This window comes from Camelus bactrianus, chromosome 2, assembly GCF_048773025.1.
Source record: "Camelus bactrianus isolate YW-2024 breed Bactrian camel chromosome 2, ASM4877302v1, whole genome shotgun sequence".
In the NCBI taxonomy this organism is placed as follows: Eukaryota; Metazoa; Chordata; class Mammalia; order Artiodactyla; family Camelidae; genus Camelus; species Camelus bactrianus.
In genome coordinates this window covers 11,519,352-11,537,398 of record NC_133540.1, presented here as the reverse complement: position 1 = coordinate 11,537,398, position 18,047 = coordinate 11,519,352, and the positions used below count along the sequence as shown (strand labels likewise).

Here is an 18,047-nt window from a genome sequence, read left to right as displayed (position 1 = left end):
CTGGCCCGAGGTGCTTTTTTTCTTAACAATTTTAATACAATTCACCCATTAAAATGTACAGCGGTTTTTACTCTATGCCCAGAATTGTGCATCCCATTCAATCTTAGAACATTTTCTTCCCCCCAACAGGAAGCCCCGTATGCATAAGCAGATATTTCCATCTTCCCCATCCTCCCCCAGCCCCAATGAGCCACTCTTCTCTCTCTGTGGATTTGCCTGTACTGGACATTTCATTTAAATTGAGTCACTTCATGTAAGTGGAACCGTCTATTGTGACAGACTTCTTTCACACTGAGTAACGTTTTCAATGTTTGTCCACGTTGTGGCCTGGGTCAGTACTCTATGCTTTGCTATTGCTGAATAATATTCCACTGTATTGCTGGGCCCCACTGTTTACCCATTCATCAGGTGATAGGCATTTGGGTTGTTTCTGCTTTTTGGCTGTGATGAGTAATGGCACCGTGAATATTCCTGTAGGAGTTTTTATGTGGAATTTGTTTTCAGTTCTCTTACGTGTGTGCCCAGACAGCAGAATTGCTGGGTCATTCAGAAACCAAATGTTCAACTCCCTGAGGACCTGCCAGGCTGTTTACCAAAGTGGCCATGCTGTGTTACGTCCTCACCAGCAACTGCTGCCTGCTCTGCTTCCTCTGTGTCCTCATTAGTGCTTGTTATTTTTTTTTTATTATAACCTATTGTTGTGGGTGTGAAGCGGTTTCTTCTACTGGTTTTGACTTCATTTCCCTTAGAGCTAATGATATTGAACATCGTTTCATTGTGCTTATTGGCCATTTGTATATTTTCCTTGAAAAATACCTTTTCAGATCCTTTATTCACATTTTAATTGAGTTGCCTTTTTATTGTTGAGTTGTAGGGTTTTTTTTTTTTTTCATTTGGAGATACAAATTCCTAATCAGATAAATGATTTGAAAAAATTTTCTCCTGTGTATTGGTTTTTCACTCTCTGGATGGTGCCCTTTGAAGCAAAGTTTTAAATTTTGATGAACTCCAATTTATCTCTGTTTTCTTTGTTCCTTGTGCTTTTGGGGTATTATATAAAATCTGAGGTATTTTATTTAAAATTATATATATAAAATAACTTAATTCGTAGGACCGTTCTAGGAGATGGGTGCGGTTGTTGTCCCCAGTCTATGGATAGGAGACTGAGATGCAGAAAATTTCACTGACATATCAGTGTCACAGCTACCCAGTGCTGTGGGAGTTCAGACCCTCATGTTTGTCCCCAACATCTGTGATTTTCACCAACATGCTCCACTCCTTCCTGGAATCGTTAATGAAAAACTGTTTCCGTTTTTGATTTCTTGTTAGTTTGTTTTCTCTTTGGGGACCTCATCTCCTCATTTTCCTTTCGGATATCAGTGTAGATTTATTTTAGGTCTCATGTAGGCAGAAGTATTGCTATCAGTTAACTTCTTTATAACTCACTCTCCGGTTATGATTGTTGCTATTTGACCTAATCAAGTCATGCTTAACTCTTTCCTGCTCATGACACTGAAAAGAGTCATGACTTACAGCATGCTCAAAGAAGAAAGTACTTGATTGATTTCATCTTGCTACCCAATCAAACCAATCAAATAAAAACCCGGTGTTGACACAGATTATATGCCCTCCAGAATAGTGTCACTGTCTTCCTTGTGTTTCATTTGTTTGGTCACAGTGTCTGGATAGCGCCTTGCTGTCCAGCAGTTTTGTGAGGATATGGTGCTCGTGAATCATTGTAAGGACAGAAGTTTGACAACAGACTGTATTGGTCATTTCACAAGGGAAAAGATAATATAGAAATACTGCTCAGATCTATTTTAAAATTAAGCTTGGAATTTTGAGAAGAGTTCAAGAAACCATACAAAGATCTTTTTCACTAATTTTAGATCTATCTTAGACACATTATGGTTACATAGCAGCGTAACTTATCAAGTAGATTTGACTAGAGGGGTGTATTATTGATTTTTTGTTTTAGTTGAAATATTCTATCTGAGATAAAGTAATCAGTGCCTATAAATGCACAAATATGTTTGTATTTCTATGTAATATGGGAGCAGACTTCATATGTTTCTATATAATATATATGACTGTGTGTTTTAATCTGTCTGTCAGTGTTTTTATAGTTTTTCAGCAATGTTGTAACTTCAGAATTGTTCTAAGGAAATCACCCCAGATTCTAGTGCAGTTTGTACTGTGTATCCTGTCTTATGCATGGGATTCCACTGTCCCCTCAGGGAGGAATTTCCTCTCCTATTGAGTTAGTAGCAGTTTTAAAGGAACTGTGATTTCTAGGCCTTTGCTCTCCATGTGTTTGCAGTTGGCTGTCAATCACGATATTCCCTTTCTTGAGTTTTCATTGTTCAATTAGAATTTTTGAAAATAAGTGTTGATATGTTGTATTTGTCTCCCTAGAAACTTGATGTGTTTGTGCTTTTAGTTTTCAATTTATGAAAAATGTAAATGCACCCTTTTTTTTAAGTAGTCCTTTTTCACTAGATATTTGTTTATCTCTTTATAGTTAAAATAATTTTTTCCCAATGAATGAATCGTTGTGCATGTTTTAAAAGATACCTTACTTTTTATTTTTCTTATTCTAACAGGTATATTCGTTGTAGAGAATTTAGAAAATAAGGATAAACACAGTAATAAGTTAAAATGGCCTCTAATCTCACCTGGAGATACAGTTGTAAGGTTTGAAATTGAGAATTACAAGTCCTCTCACGTTGTTCTTCTTTTTCAAGTACGTTTTGGTTACTGAGACCCTCGAATTCCCATATGAATTGTAGCAGCAGCTAGTCAGTTACTGCAGAGGAGCCCACTGGGATTGTGATCGAGACCACGTTGAATATATGGATCGCTCTGTGGAGCACTGACATTCCAAGAGCACTGTCATCTGATCCAGGAATGCGCGTGGTGTGTCTGTCCAGGTATTTAGGTCTTCTTTAATTTTATCTCAACAATGTGTAGAGTTTACATAGTATTATTTTTCTTTATTTTTTCCCTTTATACTGAGTAAAAATGTGCAAGGTACCAGAATGAGAACTGTATTATAGCCCCACCACTTGCTGCTACCATGGACCCTGCGGTCTTTCTTTGCCCTCTAAAATCTTGCACAAAATAGGACCTAAGTAACTCTTTATTGAATGAATGATTTTATGATTGCTGAATGATGCTTGAGAATCCTTGTGATGATATCTTTTTCCCAGACTTTCCCCTTTTCTTAACTATGCCCTTTCTCTTCCTTTCCTCCAGCCTGGGTTTCAGCCTGCCTGTGGCATTGATTTTCCCTATCTGTGGACTCTTCCTTTCACTAGTTCACGATAATGTTACATATGGGCTGTGGAAACTTTCTAGATGTCAAGAAAGAGCCAATCCATTGCATGCTAGTATTTTTAGTGTGTGGTATTCTTTTATCGATTGAAATTAAATCAGGCTAACCCCCTGAGCTCTTTTCACCTTCCTATACATGATACTGCTCTGGTTGCTGCATGTGCCCTTCCCCCAGACTTGGTTTTGGAGTTGAGTAAGTCACCATCACTGGAGACCTCTCTTTAAAAGATGAAGAGGACATTTGATCCTTCTCCCTGGTTGGGGACTTGGATGAGATGAGGTAACAGATAAAGAATGGAGCCCCAGCTCATTCTGACCACTGCTCTTTCCGTTCCTTTCTCCAGGGGATAAGAGTACAATTCAAAAATATAAAGATTGTGAGCTAAAGAGATAGGCAAGACAACCGATCATTTATTAAATGTCCTTTCATGACAGAAACAAATGTATTATACACAAAATAAGCACACAAAGCACGGTAGAACCGTGATAACAAACGTGGGTCCGAGTTCGAGTCCTGCTCTGGAATGACCAGTCCTGTGAGATGGAGAACTGGTAGGCCGGCTTAGCGTCTCTCGGACTAGTTTTCTGTCCTGCAGAGACGGGGCTCGCTAGGCGTCCCCCCCATAGAGGTGCTGGGGGTGTAAGTGACGCACGTGGGCAGCCCTAGCACAGCTGCTCGTTCCTCGTAAGTGCAGGAGAGCATAGCTTTTGCGGTTACGGCTTTATGACCCCCCCGTGAAGACTCTCAGTGCTCCTAATGGATGCCTTGTGGTTTGGAGATGGGATTCTCATTTCTGTAAATATCCAAGGATTGTGTTATTGGGCCCTGCTGATTTGAATCTCTTCTTTAGAAAGTACATATTGTAGATATATTTTTCAAGCATGCATGCTTTTTTCTTTTATTATTTATAGGTCTACCCTCTCATCTCTTGGTGTGACTTTTCATGGAATCCAGGAAACAGCCCTAAGCCACCTGCCTCTTCACACGTCTCCGTGGCGGTTTTCTTCCCTGACTAGAAGTGGGTTCTGCATAGGGAATTTTCTTTGTTCCCCTTTTCTTGGAGTCTCTCTGTCTGTCTGCCCACCTCTCACCTGTCCAACTGTCCATTTCTCTACCCACTCATTCTTCTGACTTGTTCCAAAAAGCATTTCAGGCAGCTTACAGAAAAACAGATACCAAATAAACAGGTTAGAAAATGGGGCTAAGTTCAAACTGTGAGGCTAGGAGGTGGGCCTGTGTTAGTGTTGCAGGCGTGAGACACACGCGTCTGCCCTGTGACTTATATGATCGACAGCAAGAGTGTGCCTGAGATTCCCAGCAGACACAGGGAAATAGGGTTGGTGGGAGATGCTCACTGGCTGTGAAATAAATAAGTGGCTTAGGATAAGCCCAGCCTTTCCAGCTACTAAGGCTTAGGAGAATATTTTGAGTGTCTTCCAAAATCAGGGTATTGTATCTTTTATTTTTTCAGAGTTCTATGTATAGTTGGTTACATTCTATACCTGGAAATTTCTCCAAAACTGCTTCCCACGTGAGTCCCATGGCTCGGAAATGGGGTGGTTCTGCTCATTGACGGGTGTTGGTCAGAAACATAAAATGACAGCCTCAAAGGAGCCTGGGATTTGTCAGTTATGTTTTGTCAGTGCTGTAGATTTCAGAAAACACTTTCACCGTTTCTCTCCATCTGAGGCGGCAGCGTGTTCTCTTACCAGCATCAGGAGCTCAGGGCTACGGGATGGTGGGGGCTGACTGCACTGCCGTGAAGACAGCTAAGGTAGTTACTGCAGGCGTGGTGCTTTCACGTAGTGCATTTCATGTTCTTTAATAGGTTTTAACAGGTAGTTAATTAACTGTGTTAATTAACATTTAATAAATATGATGCTGTGTTGAAAAGACAGTTATAGTCAGAATATAAGTTGTGAACACTTTGAAAACGGTTTCATTACTGAAATTTCAGTAGGGAAGATTTAGTTTATCTTATTTATGCCTCTCTTTAAAAGTAACAGAGAAACAAGACAGAAAAAGCAGAGGATGATTTCTGTTCTTCCTCTCGGCTTGCAGGTGCCCTCACCTCCAGTGGCATCCATCCAGACACCAGCACTGACACTGGCCGTGCTCAGAACTGCCTCAGCCTTGAAGACACAACTGGCAAATAGAAGGCGGCCACGCCCTGTTACAGCAGGTGCTCTCACTTTGTGGGTCCTTATGTAACTGCGTGGTTTTAATCAGGATCGCCCGTTCTACATTGTGTGGCGCTGCTGCAGTGTCTCCTAGTTATTGTTTCTGTAAGTACTCGTGTATTTTTTTCAATGTGTGGTAATAGACATCTAAAAATGCTTTTTTTAGATGAAAAATAATGTGTATTTAATATAAAAGTCTGAAAAAAGGGGCAAAAGTTTCTATCCTGATCCCACTACTCAGAGATAATAATTAACAATTTAACATCTATTTTCTGTTCTTTTCATCATTGTGTATCTCCTCTGTCATAAAAACCAGTGAGCAATCTGTGCCTTTTTCTGTGTGGAGACCTCCATTTTCCATTGTGCTGATTTCACGTTTTTCTACAATATTCTACCCCCCTAGCATGATTTTTAATGACCAGTATAGCATTCTGTCTTGTGGAGGCATCTTCCATTTTAGTTCGGACTTAAATAAACTTTGAAATTCCAAGTATACTTAACTGAAGTACTGAAAAGAGAACTGTGGTGGTACCAAAAAGCCCCTACATCCATTCCCCTTTTTTCCTGAGAGTAAAAACTGCTGAAAATGTGGTGTATATATGTCATGACCTTTATGCCTATGTCATATATATATACACATTCATACATACACGTATATCAGAAATCTATCTATATGTGTGTGTATATATGCTTTATTGAAAAATAAGGCCATACTATATGTTTTCTGCAGCTCAGTTTATTCACTCAGGGGTATATCATAGACTTCCTCCCACTCCAGACTCACCCGGTCCTTTCAGATAGAGTAGTGGGGTCTCCTGATATGTAGGTTTGGTCTCTTGTGCAAGGACACCTTCGGTGGGAGAGTACTGTGGACAAGGCCTTGGACCACGCCGAAACGCTGGCCCCTTAGTGCCTACAGCTCGCCTTGATTTACGGCATCATTGTCTTCATGGTGGATACTTAAGTTTTCTCCATTTTCCACTGTCAGAAATGGTGTTTGACTTTCATCCTTCCTTTACAAACATTCCTGTGACCATGAATGAGTATTCCTTTAGTTAAGGTTTCTGGAAATTCAGTCCCTGGATGTGACAATTACATACATCACAGGCCGCTTTCAAGTGACTCTAGAAATTCCTTCTCCTGTGGGGAATGAAAAGATGTAGAATAACTTATGTAACCAATTCTCTATCACTGGATATGATTTCACTTCAGCTTTTCTTCCCACCATTGTAAAAACTGCTGTGTAAATGCTCTGATGAGTACATGTTTTTGAACTGATCTTTTTTTCTAAGTGAAACGATTCCTAAAAGTGGAGTTCAGTGTGTGTGTACACACGTTTTTCAGAGTTTACATATCCATTGATATGTCGTCTTCCAAAAAGTTCGCTAACAGTTTGTTCTCTCAAAGATGGACACTAGCTAGAATATCTTTTAAAAACATTTGCCAATAAGATGAGCAAAAGTGCTTTTTCTTTGTTTTAGTTTGCACTTGATGACCAGAGAGGTATTGAGCATTTTTCACTCATTAGCCATCTGACTTTTAAAAAGTGAATGATCCCTTTTGTCCTTTGCACACATTTAAGTGAGGGAGCTTCTTGTTGCTTTGTGACAGCTCTTTGTATGTTATGAACATTAACCCCTTGTCTTCATCAACATGTATCACAGAGCTTTTACTTGTCATATCTTGCCTTTCATTTTGTTCAGTAGGTTTATTTTTGTTGTGGCCCAAAATAATCTTAAGATAGTAAATGTCTTCTCTTTGGGTTTTATCCTTGATTTTATTCTTAGAAATACTTTCTTATAATGGTATATATCTCTTCTGTAGGTTTTTCTAATCTCTAAGATGGAGATGATAATAGTACTTGTTATAGAGAGGAGAAGTTGAATTAATATGAGCAAAGAGTTATATTTGCTGTTATTAGTACTTTCTAATATTTACATCAGTATCTCTAATTTTTCTTGTGGTCATTATGACTGGAATAGAATTTGTTTTTTCCAGGTGATTCTCTGATTGTCCCAAGACAATTATTGAATTCATACTTGGCTCTTTGATTTGAAATCCCACCTGTAAAAAATACTTATGTATACTAGAGTCTCTTTTTGAGCTCATGGTTTATTTCTGTCAATCATACTTTCTTATTCCAGTGCTATATCTAACATATTGTAAAAATTTATTTAATATCTGACAATGCGATTTTTTTTGATTGTTTTTTCCATCCCTAATTTTCTTGGCTAGTATTATGACTTTATTATTCCTGAAGAATTCTAAAATATTTTTTTCAAGTTAAAAAAAAACAGATAAGAGTTTTTATGGGATTTTTTAGTAAGTTTTGAATTATATTTCGGAGAACTTACATCTTTACAAAACTACTTTCCTCCATACAATATGTTGATGTCTCTACATTCACACCTCTTACTTTACCACTCAGTACAGTCCTGTACTTTCTCCATGTAAAACATGGGCATTGTTTTAGAGTTTATTCCAGATTATTGTTGATGTTTTTGTTAATTTTGTAAGTGAAAATTTTTTGCTATTATATATTTTAACTGTTCAAACTGACACGTAGGAAGGCAGATTCGGTTTGTAAATACTCACTTTGTAAATTGTCATTTAAAATTGTAAGTATTAAGTACTTGTTACAGAATCCTTTCTTTTGTGTTTTTAAAAATTTGTTTCCAAGATTCTCAAAATGGTCATAGCTAAGTAGTATAGGTGTGGAGACAGATGGAGAGAGGTAGTGTGGCTCATGTACAAACTGTGAGCAGTTTCATGGCTGCCTTTAGGCTGGAGAAGCCACAGAAGAACCCAGGTTAGACAGGGGGTGGCTTCGTATGCACTTGAAAGCCTGCTTTCCTGCCTGTATGGTGAAGCCTGGTGGGCGTGGCAGGTAGGTGATCAAGATCCGATGAAGGTCATTGGCTGCACAGAGTGCTGTGTCTGTGAGAACTGGAGACCTCTGCCATGGGAAATGCTTGGTGCCAGGAACAATGCAGGGGAGCTGGGGAGCCTGTGTGTTAAGGATTTTCCAGCCCTGGGAGTGGGAAGATGAGACTCTGCATTCAGATCTGAGTTTGAATTCATCCTCTCTTGTTTACTGGTCCTCTGACTTTTGTCAAGTTATCTACCCTCTTTGAACTCCTGTTTCCTTGTCTCTCAAAACAGGAGAATTACAACCTGCTGCTAGCATTTGTTCAGGGTAAATTATCTGTGACTACAAGATGTCACGTATAGTCACAAGCTCAGTGAGAAATAGGCTGTCGCTTCTTCTGCAACTCAGTGCTCGAGAAGACATCGGGAGAAAGACAGTTCCTAATTTGTATGTTATGCCAGTAGGAACAAAATTAATGTTTTGCCTTTCCCTAGCAGTATACTTACTCCTTTGCTTCATTACCTCTCCTCCTTTCCTTTCCCTTCCTCCACCAAAAGATCCTGAGACTCTCTCAGAACACTAGATTCAAATTACTTTAAAAGTTGGCTCATTCCCTAGAAATGACAGTGACATAAAACAATCTGTTCACATCCCAGACTTGACTGTATTTGATTTACACACACACACACACATCTGGCTACCTCTCATTTCCTGAGGGAGAAGGACCACTTTTTCTGAGTTTTCATTCACTGAGCGTGAGAGCAAAGTATCTTAAGCAGACTTTCTCCTGGCTTCATGCATTGTTTTTTTTATTGGATTTCTCTGTGGCCATAGAATTATTCTCCTACTAGAAGAGAGGAAGTGGAGACATAGAGATTCTGCTTAGATATTGGTGTCATCATATTTGAGTTGGAAAGGACTTAAGACAGCATAGAGTCGTAAATTTTTATGGGTGAGAATCCATGATGGTGTAACTTGGACAAGAACCTTGGTTTCCTGACATTGTGTCCACATGGATGAAGAGGCAAATGGGTGTGGGATGGCAGGTATCCTTCTTGCTTGAGTTCCAGGGTCTTGCTAGTTTTCATTGCTCAGCTGCCTTTAGTTTATGTCCATGTGGCCTCTCATGGGAATGTCACTCTATCCTGATAGATTGAGTTTCTTATCAGCAAAAAGCTGTGGACCCACTCACATTGCCCAGAGTTTTTCTGCTGACCTGCTGACACTTTATGTAAATGAGACCTAAGAAAACTGCTGGATATAAAACCCTTATTTTTATCATTTGCCCTCGAATTCCATAGGAAATGGGTGCTGTCTCAGGCTGTCTAAGGCTTGATCTGAACAAAGATAGGGTGATAGTTTGTGCTGCTGGACCATCACAAGTGGAATGGGATTTCCACCTTAGTTTTTATAATCAGGCAGACGAGTTGAAATCTTGCCTTTACCATTTAATAGCTTCGTGACGTTGAGGAAGAAAGTTTACTTTTTTGTGTCCAATTTTCTTTATCTGTAAATAAGTTCAGTGTTTATTTTAGGGTTTTTGTTTTAGAATTGAATGAGCTAATTGCCTCACTTATACCTAAAATACTGATTGCGTGGTTCTATGCTGGTGCCTTGGTAGTTGATTACTAAGGGAGTTGGCAATGAGAATGGGGGTGGGGGACCCCTGGATCATAGAGCTTATATTCCAGGATATGCTTGTAAATGACTGGATTGCAGTGGGTTTTTAGTAAATGTCTATTCTTTTCCTAATCCCCATTGATTGTATATATATATTTATACTAATATGTGAACTTTTTTTGTTGCAATTTAAATCTCTTTGTAGTATTTAAAATATGTAGCTATAACAAAAATACGTGAAATAAAATGATTTGATTTTTATTTTCCTTTCAATAATGAAAACAAAAGAAAATAGAAAAGAAAAAGTTTTGTAGGACTAGAAATAATTTTATTTCCATGGAATCAAGCCTTTATATTAAGTTTTTTGGTTTTGTTGTTAAATGGCATGTAAAATTAATAGGTTGTGACTTCAGTGTTGATAGCTAGGTGAGTTTCTTGTTATTGTTGTCTTTGATGAATTATTTTCACTAGATCATAAATGATGTGCATGCTACATATTGGAAATGAGGAAGAAGTGGAGACATACTAACTTCAATGTATTTTGTTACCGAGTCCAAACTCATTCTACTTGCCGCATGACAGGCCAATAAACTGGGAGATGAGGTGTTGGGGCAAGGAATAGTGACTTTATCTGAAAAGCTGGCAGACGCAGAAGATGTCAGACTGATTTCCTGGAGAACCCTCTTCCCCAAGTCAGAATTCATGCTCCATTTATACTGCAAAGGGGAGGGGTGTGGTTGGTTGTTGCAAACTTCTTGCTGTACGAATTGTTTGTCCTTGGTGTCCTTTGTCCTTGCAGCTGTCCATGTGGGTGAAATCATGGTGCCCCTTTAAAACCTTCAACAAAAATAAGGTTATTCTTTATTTTGCAACTTGAAACTCTCTACATAAGTGCAGAAGAGCTAACATCCTTAAAGATCAGAGCCCAGTGAATAGGCTCTCCTGTATATTTCAGGCTAAAGTCAACTTTCTTTCACAAAAGGTGTAGAGCTAACTAGTCTGAGCCTAGAAAACAGGGCAAAGGATTAAAGCCAAAGGAACAGATCCAACACGGAGTCAGATTTCTTCTTTCCTATTACAATTTCTTTTTCCATCTCATAAATAATTTTAGTAAGAAACATAAGCAATTTTGTATTTTTGCTTCTTAATAACTGATAAGTGGGCTGACTACATTTTTGTGAGCAGGGATGCTGTGCGGGCCTTGGGGTCTCAGCAAACTCTTGTTGAGGGTGGTTGACCCCGCAACATGTCTAATGCCCCCAGGAGTGTTGGTGAGGGTCCCCCCAGCCTGGGGCTCTATTCAGGAAACAGCGTATGGGCATTGCCCTCTGGAGACCTCTTTTTCGGCTGCAGGAAATTTTTTCAGATACTGTGATTGAAAAATCACTCCAGCTGGGGATAATTTGGGAAAAAAGGAAGAGGAAAATTGTTTGGAGTAGAGTAGAAGAGAAATGCAGAAGATCAGGGAGGCTGGGGGCTTGGCAGCTGGGCCTAGGGAGAGAGGGGAGCAGAGGTGTGGAGGGGCCCGGCTCCAGAAACAGCTCCTGCACCTGTCCCCGCACCCAAGCCACACAGCTTTTAATTGGCCTGGGCCACTCTCCTGGCTGGATGTCACCCTGGGCAGAACCTTGAGAACTGAAGTTGACAGGTAGGCAGCACTCCCCTAGGGGGTCACTGAGGACTTTGTTCAAGTCCACAGTGCCTTTTCTGGTCATGTGTCTTCACTTGCCCTTTATCTCAGGATCTGAGGAGCAGGAGCAAGGAACTCAGGGAGAGACATCTGACTGTGTTAAGAGAGGACAGACAGTGATACGGGAAGCGAGGACAATCGCAGCAAAGTAAAATGACTTCACAACTATTGCATCAGACCTGCAGGTGTGAGAGAGCCTGAGCCTGTCTCAGAGTGCAGGGGACAAGCAGAAAGGAATGGTAAAATTTCCACTGACAATTGAAATTTTGCCAAATAGCCTGCTACTTTTGGTTGTATCACTTGAATGAATGCAGGTGTGTTTCTGTGGGCATTTATAGGTTCACTCAACCCCACCAGCCCATCTTGCCCACATCAGGGGTGGGTTTTCTCAAGCACAGTGCCCTTCCTGCTTTGGGGGGCCACGCTGCGTGTCCTCGCCTGGGGCCGGGCTGCTGCAGGGCGCTGAGTGCCCGAGGCGCGCCCTGCGAAACACGACAGGAACACCTCTGCTCTTGACTGAGGGCCTCCTTTTCCCCCTGCAGTGTTAGAATGCCGGTGACTCAGTTAGAAGCGTGCATCCAAGCGGTTCTTCCTTGTCATCACCATCTGGAAGTGGAACCTGAATCTTCTGAATTTCTCCAGAATGTGGTTGACAATCACCTTCGACAAGTGGTTGTGTGTCCTCTTACAAGTGGAGGTTTTACTGCCGTTTTCCTGGAACTTACTCACCACTAGTCCATCTGATTTTTCTGTGCTAGGATTCAGTATGGCCTGCTAAAAATTCTGCAGTCAGATCTTGAAACCCTGATGAAGAGGATTATTTTATTTTTTATATGATAGTCTTTTACTTTCAAAATTCAGAATTTTCTGTTCTTTCACTTTTTAGGGTGGATTTGGAGAAACAACTTTGCTCTTACTGTCCTTGCGACCTGTTGCTTTATGCCTCTAACCCGTCTTCTGTCACTTTTTAGGCGGTTCTATTCGTGACCCTGTCCAGGTTGTTCATATTATAAAACATAAAGTCTGTGAAAGTACAGTTCCTTTTTTTCTGAAAGCATTCCACAGATACCACTGAAATCTGGGTGTGGTTTTAAGAAGACAGAAGTATTAGAACATGTACTTGCAGGTTGCTAGTGCAAAATCCCCAAATCAAAAGTCTAGTTAAATATCTAACATCTTTCTAATCTACCTTGGATTTGTATGGATAAGTGAAGCAGTTTGCTAAGAACTCAAGACCAGGGTTAGAATACAGGCTTGTGTAGCTCAGCAGGTCCTCCAGAGGTGATGCTCTGCCAGAGGGTGGGGCTGAGGGGAGAGGCCGGGTCCTCCCCTCCCTGAGCTGATAGTTTCATGGCAAAGACCTTCACCAGGTGAAGAACTTGGAGTTTCTTCTAAGAACAGTGGGTTTGAAAAGAGTCTTAAAAGCATGGGAGTGACAGAATCCCATTTGTGTCAAGTAGGGAAAAGTGGCTGGGGGGCCACTGGGAGACTCATGATTCCATGTGGGAAGTATTTGTGGGTTCCACCTGAGAATTGGGACGGTCAGTGGGAAAAAGCGAACAGATTGAATTCATGTTAGATGGTAAAATGAAAGGATGAATGATGTCTGTGTGGGTAGGATGGAGTAAGGCCAGGGTTTTTGGGTGGATTAGTATGGTAAATGATGGTCCTGCTGTGCTCTGAGGAGGGGAAGCTGCAGAGGGAGTTCTGTGGGAAAACTGATGAGTTCAGCTGTGGGTAAAATGAAAGGCTGTTAGATGTGTGGTCTGGGAGTTCAGGTGAGAGCCAGTAGTGGGTAGGGGGCAGGGGAGAGAGACCTTCAAATCATTTTACCTTGTGAATATACAAAAAAGTGTGAGTAATACACTTATGCCTCTATATTCTGGATTTAAAACCCATTAACATTTTGCTATATTGACTGCAGAGGTTCTTAATTCTTTTAATACAAATAAAATAAATAGAAGCAAAATAGTGGAGTTAATGAAAATCTTAGAGTTGACGTGTGTCCTTGTATGTATTTTGATACCTCATCTGTTTATAACCATAATCTATTAAAAGTTAAGTAGTTTAGCATAAGAGTTAAACAGAGGGACGTGACACTGTTGGGGGTTGAAGCTGATCTTCTCGGGCAAATTATGTCGCCTCTCTGTGCCTTAGATCCATCTTCTGTGACTTCCCCCGGGCCCCTCATCACAGCTGATTTCCTAGATTAGAAGTTGGGAGGGAGGCTGCTGTAGGGAGAGAGAAGTGGCAACTGCCACGGACCCTGACGAGAGAGACAAAAACAGATTAAAGCCGATAAACTGAGTACAAACAAATACCCTCCAAAGAGAAAGAATCCCAAAGTCTTTTGAGCCACTTAGCGTAAGGGAAACAAAACCACGTGGACCCAAACTTCTTGAGTATGTGAGTATTGTGGGTGGAAATGTGTCATCAGAATAGATTTGAGAAAAGGCGATTTGGTTTCCCTTGATGTTTCCGGTAAGGATGGACAGCAGAAGGGAAACCCCCCCGCTTCTAAAGTGAAAGCTGCTATTTTGTGTGAAACTGACCAAAGGTTGGAAAGCAGTCATCATCATTGCTGGCAAGTGAACAGCCTTCTGGATTGGGTGGGGCACCTACTGTGACTTCCTGGTGACCTGCTGGGTAGGGGCTGGGAGATGGGCAGTAGTTCTGCCTGGTGACCCGGGCATAAACCTGGGCTCTGAAGCTGCTGGTCTGACTAGCAGAACTGGGCACAAGCATTCTTAATGGGGCAGCTCGGGATGTGGCCTGGGACACCTGCCATGCTGAGGGCGAGAGGAAGGCTCCCTTGAGGGGGTGTCCTGCAGAGAGTGGAAAAATCCACCTGCAGGGACGGAAGAGCCTCTGAGCAGGGTGCCGGATACACAGGCATGACTGGCCTGAGCACGGAGGGTTCGGTGAGCAGGAAGTCATACAGTGGCCGGAGCAGCCTTTTTCCTGAGAAACTGGAGGGAAAAGATGTTGAAAAGGCAGCCTGCGGACAGACCCTGTGGTGGGTTATCAGTGACCGGAAAGGACTGGTCAGGCAGGCACGAGAGAACCCTGTGAGCATCCCAGATGGGGCGTCACGCTGAAGGGAGGAGCAGAGTTATACACTTTGCCAATTATTAGCTGTGTGACTTTGAGCAAGATCACCCCACCCCTCTATATATATCTTCATCTGTAAAGTGACAGAGTGACAAGCTCGTGTCATCAGAAGGCTTAGTTTAGCTCTGATCCTCTGTGTCCAGTACTGTCAGTGCTGCCCTGCAAGTTTCTGCAGCGGCTGCTCTTACCCTGAGATGGGAGGGCGTAGAGGGACATTGTAGCACACGAAGGCAGGAGGGGGGTGCTTTAAAAACAGACATGTAGCCGCCTGCAGCTGCAGACATGCAGGCAGTTTGATTGATGGTTCTGGAGAGGACTTTGGAGGCCTTAGCATCGTCTTAAGACTTGCTTTCCCTTGGGGACCCGGATTGCCTTTGCAGATTAATGTTGAAGATTTGAGCTTCTGGAAAAGCTGCTTTCAGAGATGGGTATATATGTAACATATCGTCTAAAATAAAATGCTTTTATTTAATGTGTGGGACTTTGCAGCTGTTGGGAACAGCTCTTTTGGCCTGGTCACGGAGGACACTAAGGGTCAGCAGAGCATGCGGGAGGGCAAGAAGCTCGCAGTGCTGCTGCGGGGTGTTCTCCCCAGTAGGGCGCTCTGCTGAGTTGACTCTTCTCTGAGTTTGGTTGCCAGATGAGCAGACAGCAAATTATTGAGTTCTGGTGGGTTTGTATAATGACAGGAAGAAAGAGGGACCCGTAGTTTTCTGGACTAGGACAAGCATTTTGTTCTTAATCCAGTGTGTTTCATTGCGGATTTGATGAGTTGTGTCTGTTCTGGATCTGATTTGGGCTAATCTGTATATTTGGAAAGGAACCGATATGGAATTATTGCAGACACCTTGTTCTTTAATGAGTCCTGTGCAAACATAAACACGGATGAAGCATACGTTTGAATTTAGTGGTGTAGGGAAGGGTTTCTGCACATTACAGGTGAAGGTAAGGCAGAATTCCTCTTCTTTGTGGGCAGGGAATTGGCTCCACCTGTTTTTTCTGTAACGGCTTCTGAGAGCAGTTTATGGTAATTAACCAGCATTGACAAATGGTGGCACACATTGCATTTAAGAGGTGGCAGACTGCAAACTTTTGTATTGGACAGGTGGATTTCACAGAGAAGTGATGAGGTAGATGGGAGAGAGAAGGAGCACAGGCATGGGCACCCCAGCTTCAGGTTTAAATCGGCATTTCCACACCATAGGAATTTGGAATAGAATGTAACCTCACTTAGCCTGTTGGTGAATCAGTAAAATGGGCATGATAAAATTCACTTCTTCCTGGGTTTGTTGTAAGTTGTGTCGACTGAAATAAATGTTCAGCATAAAAGTTAAGAGTTAAGTTTTATTCAGTGAGAGGACTCCAGCGGGGATGACAGCCTCTCAGATTTCTCTGAGGGACTGTTCCAAAGACTTAGGGGAGGAGCTAAGATATATAGGAGATTTACAACAAAGACCAGGTAGTTGGAACAATAAAAGATTGCTTGTTATCTAAAGAAAACCAGATATCTCAAGTTAAAGAATTTAGTGCTTTTATATTTATGGGAGGAAGCTAACATTTGGGCTCACTGAATTCATTCATTTGACAAGCACCTAGCTATCTAGGGCCAGTATCCTGTCCTTTCTTATTCTGAGTCCCCTCAGAGGGCAGCATTGTGAGTGGCTGCAAAGGCTGGGCTGCAGGCCTGTCCTCGCTGGGGGGTGGCAGCAGCCGCTGTTGACTTGGTTTCAGCATTCTTTGTTTACTGACATGGTTGCAGTATTTTCATACACATTGTAGTATTTTCGTTCACGGACTGATTAAGGATAATCTGCAACCTTGGAAAGCAACCGAGATGGAATTACTGCAGTTACCTTCTAGTTTAATATGCCGTGTGCAAACATAAACACGGATGAAGCATATAAAAAAGATTTGGTGTTGTAGGGAAGGTGTTCTGCACACTACAGGAGAAGGCAAGACAGAACTCCTCTTCTTTGTGGGCAGGGATGTGGGTCTACCTGTCTTTTCTGTAGCGGTTTCGGAGAGCAGTTTATGGTAATTAACCAACAGTGACAAACAGTGGCACACATTGCATTTAAGAGCTGGCCTGTGCAAACTTGTGTTTTGGACAGGTGGCTTTCATAGGCAAGGGGTCAGGTGGATTGGAGAGAGACGTAGCCTAGGCCTGGGCTCAGATTCAGGCTTAAATAGCCATTTCCTCACCAAAGGGCCTTGGACTAGAGTGTAACATCCCTTAACCTGTTGGTGAATCTGTGAAATGGGCATGATAATATTCATTTCTTCCTGAGTTTCTTGCAAGTTGTAAACAATATTATAACACACATGAAGCACTTAACACACTGGCACTTAGCAGTGTTCACTGCGTCCGTCCGCCCCACTTAGCGTGTGTCAGAGCCGTAAAGGCAGCATGTGTCTGTTGAGGACGCACTGGTGGCTCCTTGAATATGTTGTGAATTTGGTGATTTCCTTTAATCCGTGTAACTGTATGTGCCATGGGCAGTTATTTTCTTGGACAGATGAGGAATCACAGGGTAAATAAGACTGTGTAATTTGCCCAAACTCAGACCATAATTTTGGGTGCAGGGTCCTCGGTTCAGCATGGGCCCCTGGGCCTTCTGGCCTCTCCGTTCAGCAGGTGTGGGCTCACCTGTCTCCCAGCCCAGAATATCCAGCAGGCAGCAAGACATACCTGGCCCTGTGCTTTTTGAGCAAAACCCAGGAGGGGAGGCAGGTACTAAAGGGATAAACATAAAAACAGACGACAGCAAACTGTGATCAGCTTTGAGAAGGAAAGGAACACACCTTGCTGTGCAGAGATGGGAGCTTTCCCGTCGGGGCTGCTCTGGGGGCGTTCATCTCAGCTAAACAAGCTCTGCTGCTGCACCAAGGCAGGAAGGCAGGGCGCGTGTGGCCAGGTAGACTGAGCCTCGCTGATCGTACTCATTCACCATTAAGCGACAGCTGTCACGGGCACATAATCTTGTAGACAGATGTTGGCCATAATGATCACGTGCATTGCTTGGTAGTTGTATTGGCCCCACCTTTGAGATGAGGTCATTGAAGCTGGGGAGTTTGCTGCATGCCCTTGTATACCTCGGAAATTACCCCCACTGTTCTTTTAACCTAGACTGGTGTGGCTGTCATGTCCCAGCCCTGTGAATGGCATCGCGTAGCTTCCCCCAAGTGACCCAAATGACTGACATTGATTTTCTTAATTCGTAGGAAATGGTATGTGACAATAAG

At 42.0% G+C, this 18,047-nt stretch overlaps 1 protein-coding gene across 7 annotated transcripts in view; it reads left to right on the top strand.

Annotated features, from left to right (window-relative positions):
• The window catches only part of LOC141579467 (uncharacterized), a 198,487-nt gene that overhangs the window by 110,031 nt on the left and 70,409 nt on the right, over positions 1-18,047 (top strand). For 6 of the 7 annotated variants that reach the window (XM_074375746.1, XM_074375669.1, XM_074375684.1 and 3 more), the window contains 2 exons: positions 2,745-2,930; positions 5,396-5,619. The gene's annotated coding sequence lies outside the window, so the exon portion shown is untranslated. Of the gene's footprint in view, positions 1-2,744; positions 2,931-5,395; positions 5,620-12,235; positions 16,610-18,047 lie in introns of those variants that run through there. The other variant, XM_074375702.1, reaches the window with a different exon arrangement.